Source organism: Trachypithecus francoisi, unplaced genomic scaffold (assembly GCF_009764315.1).
Source record: "Trachypithecus francoisi isolate TF-2019V2 unplaced genomic scaffold, Tfra_2.0 Lachesis_group16, whole genome shotgun sequence".
Taxonomy (NCBI): domain Eukaryota; kingdom Metazoa; phylum Chordata; class Mammalia; order Primates; family Cercopithecidae; genus Trachypithecus; species Trachypithecus francoisi.
The window spans coordinates 24,167,022-24,179,269 of record NW_022681461.1 but is presented as its reverse complement, the minus strand read 5'-3'; positions in this window follow the sequence as shown (position 1 = coordinate 24,179,269).

The following is a 12,248-nucleotide window of genomic DNA, read 5'->3' as shown; positions in this document are numbered from 1 at the left end:
CTTCATTTATTTTCTTATTTATTTATTGAGACAGGGTCTCACTGTATTGCCCAGACTGCAGTGCAGTGGCATCATCATGGCTCACTGTACTCTCGACCTCCTGAGCTCAAGTGAACCTCCCACCTCCCATCCCAAATAACTGCGTCTACAAGCATGTACCAACATACTCTGCTAATTTTCCTAATTTTGTAGAGATGCAGTGTTGCCATGTTGCCCAGGCTGGTCTTGAACTACTAGACTCAAGTGATCTGCTCACCTCGACCTCCTAGAATGCTGGGATTACAGGCATGAGCCACCACCCTTGGCCAATCTCAGGCTAATTTCTGTGATGAGGGTCCTTCTTGTCGTAGTGGTATGGCCAGGATTTGTAAGCTACAACTTCTGCTCCAAATGGAATGTACTTTTTAATTTAATTACTTTACAGTTCTTAAATTATTGATTGACTTTAGTGCCCTGAACACTGGCAGTTTTAAATTCTCTCTTGCCTGAAACTTTGTCCCGACTTTGGTATTCATTTGTCTGGGTTCTACGTGTAGCTTGTTTGGGACTTTACAGTTTATCTCTCTCAGTCTCTACATAATCTTAGTTCCTGCTTTTGTTCTGATATGCCCCTACACTGATGTGTAACTACTTACTATCCTGAATTTCAGAGATGGAAAGAATAACCACCTATGCACACTAATTCTCACTACAGAAATGTATCCTTTGCTCTCCTCAACTTGGCCTATGTGTATTGTTTCTGATTTTCAACTTGGTTATTCCTCTAAGTCCTGATATTATAAAATGTTTACATGGATTTTTTAAAGCACTCAGTAATGTATCCTGTATATTAAGATCCACATTATTATTATCCTTATTATTATCTATAATGATAACAGTTTATTATTATTATTATTATAGCTTCAGTTATGAGCCAGGACTATGTCAACAGGGACTGAGTCATTAGGCACAACCTCCTGGAGCTGTGTAGTGCACAGCCTGAGCAACTCTCCACAGCAGCATCCTAATAGCTGGCACTTTAAAGCATAATTCTTTATGTAATCCTCTCAATAGCAATGCAAGATAGTTATGATTGTGCTCATTTTACAGAGAATGGTTCCTAAGGCTCAGAAAAGTTTAGCCAGGTGCCCCAGATCATTCAACCAGCAAGTCATAAGATGAAGTTTTTACTTCAGATTTGACTCCAAACCGCATGCTTTTGTCATTACACCTTGACTTTGCATTGATTTTTTAAAAAATTGTATACAGTATGTAGTGATTTAGTATTTAAGTGGTGGAGCTGTTGGCCTATGCTAAGTCTTTCTTGTGAATATTTCCTATATTTCACACATTTTCTTAAAACATTAGATATTAAGGGGAGAGGGTATAAAAGAACACAGTAATCTACCAACTTTAAGTACTGCGGGAAGTAATTTGGATTTCTCTCTAAAGAGAATTTTTTTACTTCTTAGATTTGGGAAATGCTGGAGTTACCTTTGTTATAATGTTACCATCATAGTTAGGATATTTTCAAGGTTATAGGCATAGGGGCTAAACGAATTAGCAATTGATGGTGTTGGTTATTCTTAGACATCCTCCTTTAGCTCCCCAGAAATGGTCAAGAGCACGTTCTAGGGCTGTATTTGGTAAGTTCCTTCACTGGCTGCTCGCAGAGACATAAGGACACCATGTTCAAAACGATTTCTGACCTTTTCAAACATGTTTTTGGGGAGCAACACTCAACTAGTGAACAATAAAATGATTTCATTTATACTTAAAAAAATCTTTTGAACATCAATATACTAAATCCAAATAAAATTAAACTGAAAAGTAAGTCCATTTATTTAAGTCATTTCCAGTGTATTTTGTTTATGTATGATAATATTAGTAGAAGAAATAGGGTGACGGCCACAAGGAAACTATAATTTTAGCAACTCATGAGTCTTAAACTACGAAACAAAAAAAATTAAAAATTTTTAAAAATTAATAAAAATATGTCTACTCACTCTTATGGTATTTTCTTTTTGAAATCAGACACATTGTTCTTTCTAAATCTTCACTAATTCAAATGTCATTCATTAATTTCAGTGCAATTAATTCTGTAATGGTGGTCACATTTATCCATGCAGGAGCTAATTCTAGAACAGTGGATACTTTGTCTATCACAATTAACATAACAATATATAGAGAAGAAATGAGAAAATAAAACAGGAAGGCAAAACAAAAGAGAGCTTCCAATAGTGGGAGAAGATCATGAAGAACCATCAAAAACACTGAAAATATATTTTGAATTGTTTGAATTTGGGATAAATAGTGAAATTATGTTTCTTGCTGTACAAATATTTATGGACTGCCATATAACAACATTAAGAAATTTAGAAATATTAATACAGTAGGAATGAAATCATGGGGCTAAAAGGCATTCCTTTATTTTCTTTTTTATCATCATTTATTGTAATCATCATCAATCTTGTTTATCATTTATTATTCACTTAGTTTTTGTAAGTCACTGTTCTAGGTATTACCAAACTTTATATTATAATCCCTTATATTCTAGCTAGAGTTACCTATATTTCATGAAAACATTTCTTGCATTTTTCTATTAAAAAATAAAAACAAAAACTGGTAAATCATTAATGTAATTAATGTCTGTAAGTATTTTAATTTGGTAATATCTTTTGAAAAAAATAAAATTTTCATATTTACACTGTACTGTAAAGTGATGTATAACACTAAAACTTTGATTCATTTATTTTTGAGTTCCAACTATGTCCTCAGTATTCTGCTAAAATAGAATCGTGATATAACAGACTTGCTGAAGCTTAGAATATAGTGGGGAGATAAATAGAAATAGTAGTTAAAATATAACTTAAAATAAATACATGGTTACAAACTGTAACAAGAATTATAAACAGAAAGGTTCAAAGTTAAGAAATTTAGGTTCTCTTCTGAGCCTTGTCATTAACTAGCAGTAAAACATTCAGAGTATTACACACTCTTGGACCACAAATTTCTCACCTAAAAATTTTATTTTGCAGACACTTTGATTCTATGTTTGTATGTATAAGTAGATTTCTAATTTATATTTTATTTTTATAGCCTTTTAAAAGAAATACCTATTTATAATGTAATTAATTATCTGGAAATTGCTAGAGTTCGTATTCATTATTAAATAAGTTTTTCAATATAGCACACACACACACACACACACAAAGACCGTAAGATTTGGTATGAATTTGATCCTAAAGCTATATTTTAAATAAAACATGTTTCTCAAAATTTTATCTCAATATTCTATATTTTTACTGCATTGTTTAAGGTTAAAATACAGTTTTCTTCTGGGGTTGAGACAAATTGCACTATTTAATAGATTTTTCATCAATATTTATTTTTATTATTTTGAGTATTACACCATATATACTTAACTATAGTTTATGAAAAATTTCCTAAAACAAGTTAACATAGATCTTTTTTTTTCTTCTAGGTTATGAGAGCACAGCTAATACATATCACTTGCTTTGTGCTGGGTTCTACATTATTACTTTTTACACAACTGTTGAACGTGATGCTGTTGAATGTGTTGGTGTTTATACGGATCTCAATTTAAAGGTGAAAGAACGGAGATGATTACTAACTACCCTGCCTAAGATGTCAGTAAGGGAGAGGGCAAGATGTGAACCCAATCAGTCTGCCTTCAAAGTTTGTACACCTGCAACTAGGCGACTCTGCCTTCCTTAGCAAACATCTAAATATGGCTTTACATTTTTTGGATACTAACTAATGTAGACTGTCCCTTCACTAACCTGGTACTAAGTTCGGACGACACTTTTTGACAGTTTTAATGTGTTAAAATGTACTGACCTACCTTTCAGCATTTTCTATACTTTTCTTTTTCGTTAGTCTAAGAATGGGATTATTATGGACTTGTTAAAATGGCAGGAAAACCTATAGGACACTTTTAAAGAGCTGTGACCTAGTTTTGTAAGTGTGCAATGTGCTGTTAAGGTTTAAGGTTAAGATAAGGGTTTCTTTGCCTTAAATTTGCAAATCTCTGTTAATGAACCTCAATTATGGCCTTAACTTGGTTGCTTCTCCATATATATCAGAGCTTCAAGGAAACTCTTAGCACCGAAAAATTTAGAGTTGGAGCAGCCTTTTGTAATTTGGCCCAATTCCCTGCTTTACAACAGGAGCATTTAATTGGGTTGAAATCCATCAATCCAAGTAACTTGCCAGCATAATTGCAATTTCAAATGAAAATTAGAGTCAAATGTGGTAATGAAAAACATTGTTCCTTAAAACAAGTTGTTTGTTAAAGTTACTTTGAATACTGTTAAGTTCTAGGCAGTGTTTACTGTAAACACACTATTTGTAGTATTAATGTCATAGAAAAAAGAAATGAAGAGATTAACCTCCAAAAAAGAATGCTTTCATAGTCTTAATATCTTATATACAACATTTTTTAACTTAATGGGGTAGTACAAAGGAAATAATGATGTTTGCAATTTTTAGTGTGTTTATATTCAATAAATTCATTGTAAATGTATTTAAATATTTATAGCTGTATTGTTTTAGGGAAATAGATTTTCTCTCAAAATTTTTAGAATTAGACATAAACAATTACAGTCAACTTGTTCTCAATCCTTAATCTTGGTTACTCATTAGCATCACAGGGAGGATATAAAACACACACACATACACACACACACACAAATGTTGTAATCCCAACCTAGGAAAATAAATCAATCTCCAAGGTAGAACTGAGTCAATGCTAACGTTTTATGCATCTTCCCCTCCCCACCAGATTGGTTTTATAATTCATGCCTTCTTCTCTTTTCTCACTACTGACATCAAACTGTGATGTCTTTCTAGGCCTGTAAGAATATTTCCAGATACCCACCCCTATGCGGCCTTATTTATTTATTTATTTTTGAGACGGCGTGTCGCCCTGTCGCCCAGGCTGGAGTGCAGTGGCGTGATCTCGGCTCACTGCAAGCTCCGCCTCCCGGGTTCACGCCATTCTCCTGCCTCAGCCTCCCAAGTAGCTGGGACTACGGGCGCCCGCCACCGCGCCCGGCTAGTTTTTTGTATTTTTAGTCGAGACGGGGTTTCACCGTGTTAGCCAGGAGGGTCTCCATCTCCTGACCTCGTGATCCACCCGCCTCAGCCTCCCAAAGTGCTGGGATTACAGGCGTGAGCCACCACGCTCGACCCCTTTTCTTAATAATTAATACCTTCATCTCTAGTCAAAATATTTTTCCTTCATTTGCATTTCTCTAGTCTTTGATATCTTTATTTAACATGCAGTTTGTTGTCTCTCTGCTATTTAATTGTAGGCTTTTTAGGTGTGATTTTCAATTCATTTGTATATACCTTTTTTAGCATATAAAGCATTGACGAGGTCTTTAACAACTATCTGCTTGACTGAATTGAATTTAGAATTTACAAATGAATACACTATGAAATACACTATGGAGAAAAGCAGATTCAATTTTCAAGGCATTCTTTTATCTTTGATTCACTTAGCATATTTTCCTCACATTATTCCTTTGTTGAAATTCACTGGGTAATAAGTCTTTTTTTTTTTTTTGTACTTTAAGTTCTAGGGTACATGTGCACAATGTGCAGGTTTGTTACCTATGTATACATGTGCCATGTTGGTGTGCTACACCCATTAACTCATCATTTACATTAGGTATATCTCCTAATGCTATCCCTGCCCCCTTTCACCCTCCCCACAATAGGACCCCGTGTGTGATGATCCCCTTCCTGTCTCCAAGTGATCTCATTGTTCAATTCCCACCTATGAGTGAGAACATGCGGTATTTGGTTTTCTGTTCTTGCGATAGTTTGCTGAGAATGATGGTTTCCAGCTGCATCCATGTCCCTACAAAGGACACGAACTCATCCTTTTTTATGGCTGCATAGTATTCCATGGTGTATATGTGCCACATTTTCTTAATCCAGAATAAGTCTATTTTTTAACGTCTTTAGATTTTTATATATTTTTCTTTTGATGGGGAATACCTCTTTTCGTGTATCTTAATTCTCACCTCAAGTTTATGTTCTCTATGAAGCTTTTTCTCACCCCTCTCTGCCTTCCCTTCATTTCCAAGAAAATCGACTCCTTTGTGCTTCTGGAGCACATTGTACAAATTAGTCATTGACTTTTTTTTCCCCCTTTTAAACAAAGAGTGTATGCTGCTTGAGGGCAAGGGCGAATATGCTTATTCACCTTTGTATACCAAAAACCTGAAATCTGATTGCCATTTAAAAATGAATTATTTGAGTAAATGAATGAAAGATTCTGGGGCAAACAGTCTGTCTAGGCTGTTGATCTCATTCAATTTCATTGCTTATTTACCAATTAGAACCTAACTTTTCCCTCTGCCATGCCTTGGATTAGAGCATAAACCCATAGCCAAACAGAACTAATTTAAGGCCGCTATGCGGGGTTTCTAATCTTATGGCCAATTACCTTTGCTTTTTCTTTCTTTCTTTTTTTTTTTTTTTTGAGACAGATTTTCACTCTTTATTTCCCAGTCTGGAGTGCAGTGGCGTGATTTTGGCTTACTGCAACCTCCACCTTCTGGGTTCAAGTGATTCTCCTGCCTCAGTCTCCCAGTTAGCTGGGTTTGTACATGTATGCCACCATGCCCAGCTAATTTCTTGTATTTGTATTAGAGAAGGGATTTCACCATATTTACCAGACTGGTTTCAAACTCCTGACCTCAGGTGATCCACTCGCCTCGGCTTCCCAAAGTGCTGGGATTACAGGCATGAGCCACTGTGCCTGGCCAATTTTCATTTTTTAAATCAATTTTGTTTTTTTGGAAAGGAGATATTTGGACATAGAAAAAAATCATATAGTCCAACGCATAGTCCAAACAAGTAATCTTTAGAAACCTGGTTTAATGAGAGAAAACAACATGCATGTGGGATAAACTATTTGTTTCAAAGAGTGGCATTCCTCTTGGAATGTTTTTATCTTTTCTTTACTTATTTTTTTTTTTTTTTGGTTTTATCTTGTATTTTCTAGATGCTGGGCCAAGCCCTAGATTCTACTGCTACATTTTCCTATCTCAAAAAATTGTTCCTCATTGTCTCCTTTTCTTTCTATCTCTGTTCTATGCATGAACTTATGTGCATTCTAAGGCATATTTTACTTTAGAAACTTTGCAAATTTTCTGTTACTTATTAAATATAATTCTACCTACTTTTAGCTATTTATTTGCATCAAACTAAAATGTAATTATTTTGCTTCATATGTGTTATTTGAGAAAGAAACTGCACTTCTATAGTTGTCTGTATCTATAGGATTGGTATCAACACAATCAATTAATATTTTACAAACTAAGCAACCATTTTTCATTTGCCACTGATTTGTTTTCTTCTTACCTGTTTGTGTTGTCCAAAATTATGAGAGGAGTCTTAGAAACAAAAGTGAACTGCAAACTGTGTATTTCAGAGCTTCACAAACTCACCTTTCTATTTTGTCTTGTACTGTTATGTAAAATTTGCTCCAGCATTTTGCTCAGCAAGATGGCAATTATTAACAATATATTTCTCTAAACTGTTGCTGCAAAGCTATTATTCACGCAGGGCTACAACCGAGTTAATTTTGGAAGAGAGCTGTTCAAAGAGGCCCAGAGCTGTAGCGCTTATGAACACTGCCTTTTCTCTTATTTCTAATTAGTGTGAAATGGTTCCAAACAGGAGTCAGCCCCACAGAAGTCTGTGTCGCACAAAGCCAGGCTTGTTAACGGACACAGGAAACAGTTTTGTTTTGCTGAATAAACAACTGCGTCATAAAGCCTTTTCAAAAGGAACACAATCTGATTTACCACACTGTAAATGTTGAATGTTGTTTATATGCCTCTGAGTCCTTTTTATTAAAATTCGAAAGACCTACTATTATGACTCAATATAGATGATGATATGTTTGTGATGTTTCCCCGCAGTAGAGCAGCAGACTTACCTAGTAATACATTTTCCCTTCTCTTTTTATTTTATAAATTAACTTTTATCTTTTGTTTTGTGTGTTTTTGATGCATGACTGCCCTTCTAAATTTCACACTATACCATTAAAACAATTTCATTATCAATAGTTACAATACTGTAAGAAAATCTGTTAATTACTTTACAAGATTTAGCTTATGTTTTATTAGTGTTTTCTTCCAATATAAATTCCCCACCCATGTTGCTGATAATTTGTTTGTATAAGTACTTAAAATGCTATAAAATATAGTTTACTGCAGGAGATCTTCTGACATCTGCATTATATGAATAAATTGGGCAGTTTAATCTAATCTAAAATATAGCTCAAATTTTTGACTTGGTTTTCACTATTGTCAAACCCAGAGATCTTCTAACTAGTCAAATTTGACTTAGTCAGATCACACAAATTCTGGTCTTGAATTTGCCCAAGATCACTCAGTAATGATGTGTAAAATTATGCTAAATTTCTATCTCATCTTAAGAAAATTAAATATGTCTTAAGTTGTTTGCATCCTTCCAAATTGCCTGTTATATTTTGAGTGCCCAGAGTGGGTGCTCAAATAATGTTATTTGAGCAATGCTGCTTTCTTCATGCAAACTAATATGAAAAGTTAAATCTCCTTTAAATGAAAGTCTTTGAAACATATTCACATGGAGTTATAACCATATTATTATATGATGCTTAATGTCATCATATGGCATATCCTTTATTGTTGTACTCTCAGATACAGATCTGATAGTAATGGCATACAATTTATTGTTGTACTATCAGATACAAAGTCATTTCAGATGCAGAGATTAGAGAATACTTGAGAGATTATAAAATCATAATCCCTATTGCTTTGATGTTGCGATTGTGCATTTATATTTAAGCAGGAATGAGAAAATTTAATTCTAAATGTGTTTTTTATTCTGAAATCTGTGTAAGAAATTACTTACCCCATGAAATACTAACTTCTGTGGAGAGTAAGGCTCACTGAAGTGGTGTAGATAAAAGAAAACAAATACCCAAGAAAATATTAATTTCTATGGTCAGATGGAAATGAAAATTCAGAAACTAATGAGCAGGTTTAATACCTTTTGCTCTACTCTGCTTAAATTTATGTGATCCTTAACTCTAAAATATGTTATTTTTCTGTCTTTGCTAGCATTACCATAACCTTTTCCTTTCTGCATAGTCACAAAAACTAGAGAAATATTTTAAGGAGAGAAGTAGATAGAAGATAGACAGGTAGACTGCTATAAATAATTAGAGATACGTTTTAAGAATATATACACACATGCATATACACACATACAAACATGCACAAACACACATACATATATATGTAAAATAAATTTGGAATATGGTTTAACATTAATTTGTAATAATTATTTACCCTAATAATCTTGAAATACAGTTTATTATTCCTGTTTTTCAGCTGTATATACTGGAGAAAGAAATCAAATGTTGCTGAAAGAGCAGAGTATCCTCAAAAACATGACCTGAGAGTTTTTCACCTTTCACGTTGATTTTATAATTATTTCCCTCAGCAACATTTCCTCACTTCCTACAGTGTTTTGTTTTTCTGTCCCTGGATTCTCAGTAATGTCAACACTCCACTCAGATCTACAAAAGAATGTGCACCTATTAAAATGTGTCACATTAATGATGGGCAGATCAATTCTTTTTTAAAAAATACATGAATTAAAAACTTTAATGTAAACAGAAACTACTAAAGAGAAATAATACATTTTCCCCAAATCTAAAGGTTTTTTGTATTTGCTTAACACTAGCATCTCAACTTATTTCAGGTAAAAATAACCCATATTCTAATCTAACTCTGACTTCATTTGCAGTTAGTTCTTTATATTTTGCATTCATAAACATGTACGCACAAATATACATACATCTATGTATGTATATTTTGCATTCATGAACATACACAAATATACATATATGTATGTATATTTGTATATACATGTATATTTGTGTGTATATATTCATGAATGAGAAAACAATAAAATTAAGAGAAATTTTACATATATATGTATTGGCTGGGCTAGAAGGTTTTTTTTGTTTTTAAATTTTTTAGTTGTCTGACCCCTTTTGGAGTTTTCTTATTGCTTAATTACTAAAATCAATATGTTAGGGGAGAAAGAAACAAAGAAGATCCAGTTTTGATCAAACATGCCTTATTAAAACCCTGAAAGTGGAGCAAATTAATAAGTCAGGGTTGCAGCTATACGACCACACAGAATAGAAAAATAAAGTCTTCTTTCTACCGTGTGATTTCATTTCCAGCAGTATATTGAAGCTTAGCTCTTGACACTGCATGATTAATGTGTAGAACATCTTTCTTTTTATTATCACAGGTAGCACACAGATTTTTGAAAGATACCAATGTACTAAAGCTGATATTAGACATAAATGTGCACAATCTAGTGATAATCTGGAAAAATCATTAAAGGAGCAAGTAATTTGTTACTTCTTGTACAGCATTGAGGTACTCCTGGAGCTCACTTTCTAGTAATGTGAAAGTGTTAATTCATTTAAATTCCACATTAAAAGGGCGATCTTAGGTGAAAGTCAAGCACTACATATCTTTAACATTGTCACAGTGGAGGGTCATAGATGAGAGAGATACAGTGAGAATTCACCACCTAATGCTCCTCCCTGTACCATAGGATTCCCTTACCTGTAGTTAGCCTAATTAAACCGGATAGGGGACTGTTCTTAATTGGTTCCCTGCTCTATTAAGTAATGCAGACTTTTTTTCTTAGGTGTACAAGGTATATTTTCTCTCTGGTCATACTCTGTATATCCGGAAATTATGCATTTCTGGAGTTCCATGGGTTTTCTTAATTCACTTCCCTTGAAATTAATGAACATTTTCATTAGTTCTATTTCACATTGAACAATGTTTCAAAATCACATAACTTAAATGAAATTTAAATTTATACATAATTTATCTCAGAACATTGTTTGGATTATTTAATTTCCAGATTGTTTTGTGGTTAGCTTTTAAAAATGGCAATGATACCACTGGAGTGTTAATGTTTAAATACTTGCTTTCGCCATGTTTTGTGCTAAGCTTTTCCTTATCAGTTTCCTCAATTGGTTAATCCACTACTTCCAATGGTAGACAATACCATACATATTTTATACCTGAGACATCCAAGATCCACTGGAATTGGATATACAGTGTTTTAATCTGGGCCTATAGAACGTCATGGAATCTCTTTGGCACCATGTTGTTTACGTAAAACACATTGTTAAAATATGTTTCCCCAAAAGTCAAGCCAAAGATCCGTCCTGAACCAACTACTGTTACTAATAAATGCAACAAAAGTTTTAAATTTATAATTTATCATTGTTTATCACACTGTATTTGTTTATTTATTTATTTTAGAGATAGAGTCTCACCCTGTGGCCTAGGCTGGAGTGCAGTGACATGATCACAGCTCACCACAGCCTTACACTCCTGGGCTCAAGTGATCCATGTGCCTCAGCTTCCTGAGTAGCTAGGATTACAGGTGCACAACATCATGTCCAGCTAATTTTCTTATTTCATTTTAAAGACAGGGGTCTTGCTATGTTGCTAAGGACCTCAAACTATTCTCCCACCTTGGCCTCCTAAAGTTCTGGGATTACGGGTGTGAGCCACGGCACCCAGCCTGTTTATCACGCTTTTAAGAAATTATTCACATTAACTCATTTATTTCATATATGTCATTGTTTGGGGGAATTTAGTTCATGTTGCTTTCGTTAGAAACTGAGGTTGTTGTATTATTTTGCTCTTTTTATTTTTTATTTTTCTACTTTTGTTTGTCTACTTTTGGTAGTCCAAAGACTTGTGATGCTCTGGCCTGTAACAAGATACTCTGGTAATTTGACCTTCAATATATTTTTCTCTCTCTCCCTTTTCCTTTGCTCTTTCTTCTCATCTTCCCTCTCTCCCTTCTCTCCCTACCTCCCTCCCTCCCTCCCTGCTTCCTTTCTTTCTCCCTCCTTCCTTCCTTCCTTCCTTCCTTCCTTCCTTCCATGCATCCATCAAGTCAAACACAATTATTACTGGAAAATTTAGAGTGATGATCCAATCCAATTCCCCTCTTCAGGTAGTAAGTGAAATTTTTTATTGGGACTGAAACTAGAACCTGAATCTTCTGATTCTGGGGTGAGTACTCAATCTACCTAACATGGTTTGTTCTGTATTTTTGTTTGCTTTGCTTTGGTTATTGCAGTTGTTTGTTCTGTTTTATTTGTTTTTCAGAGCACAGAGATTATCTTT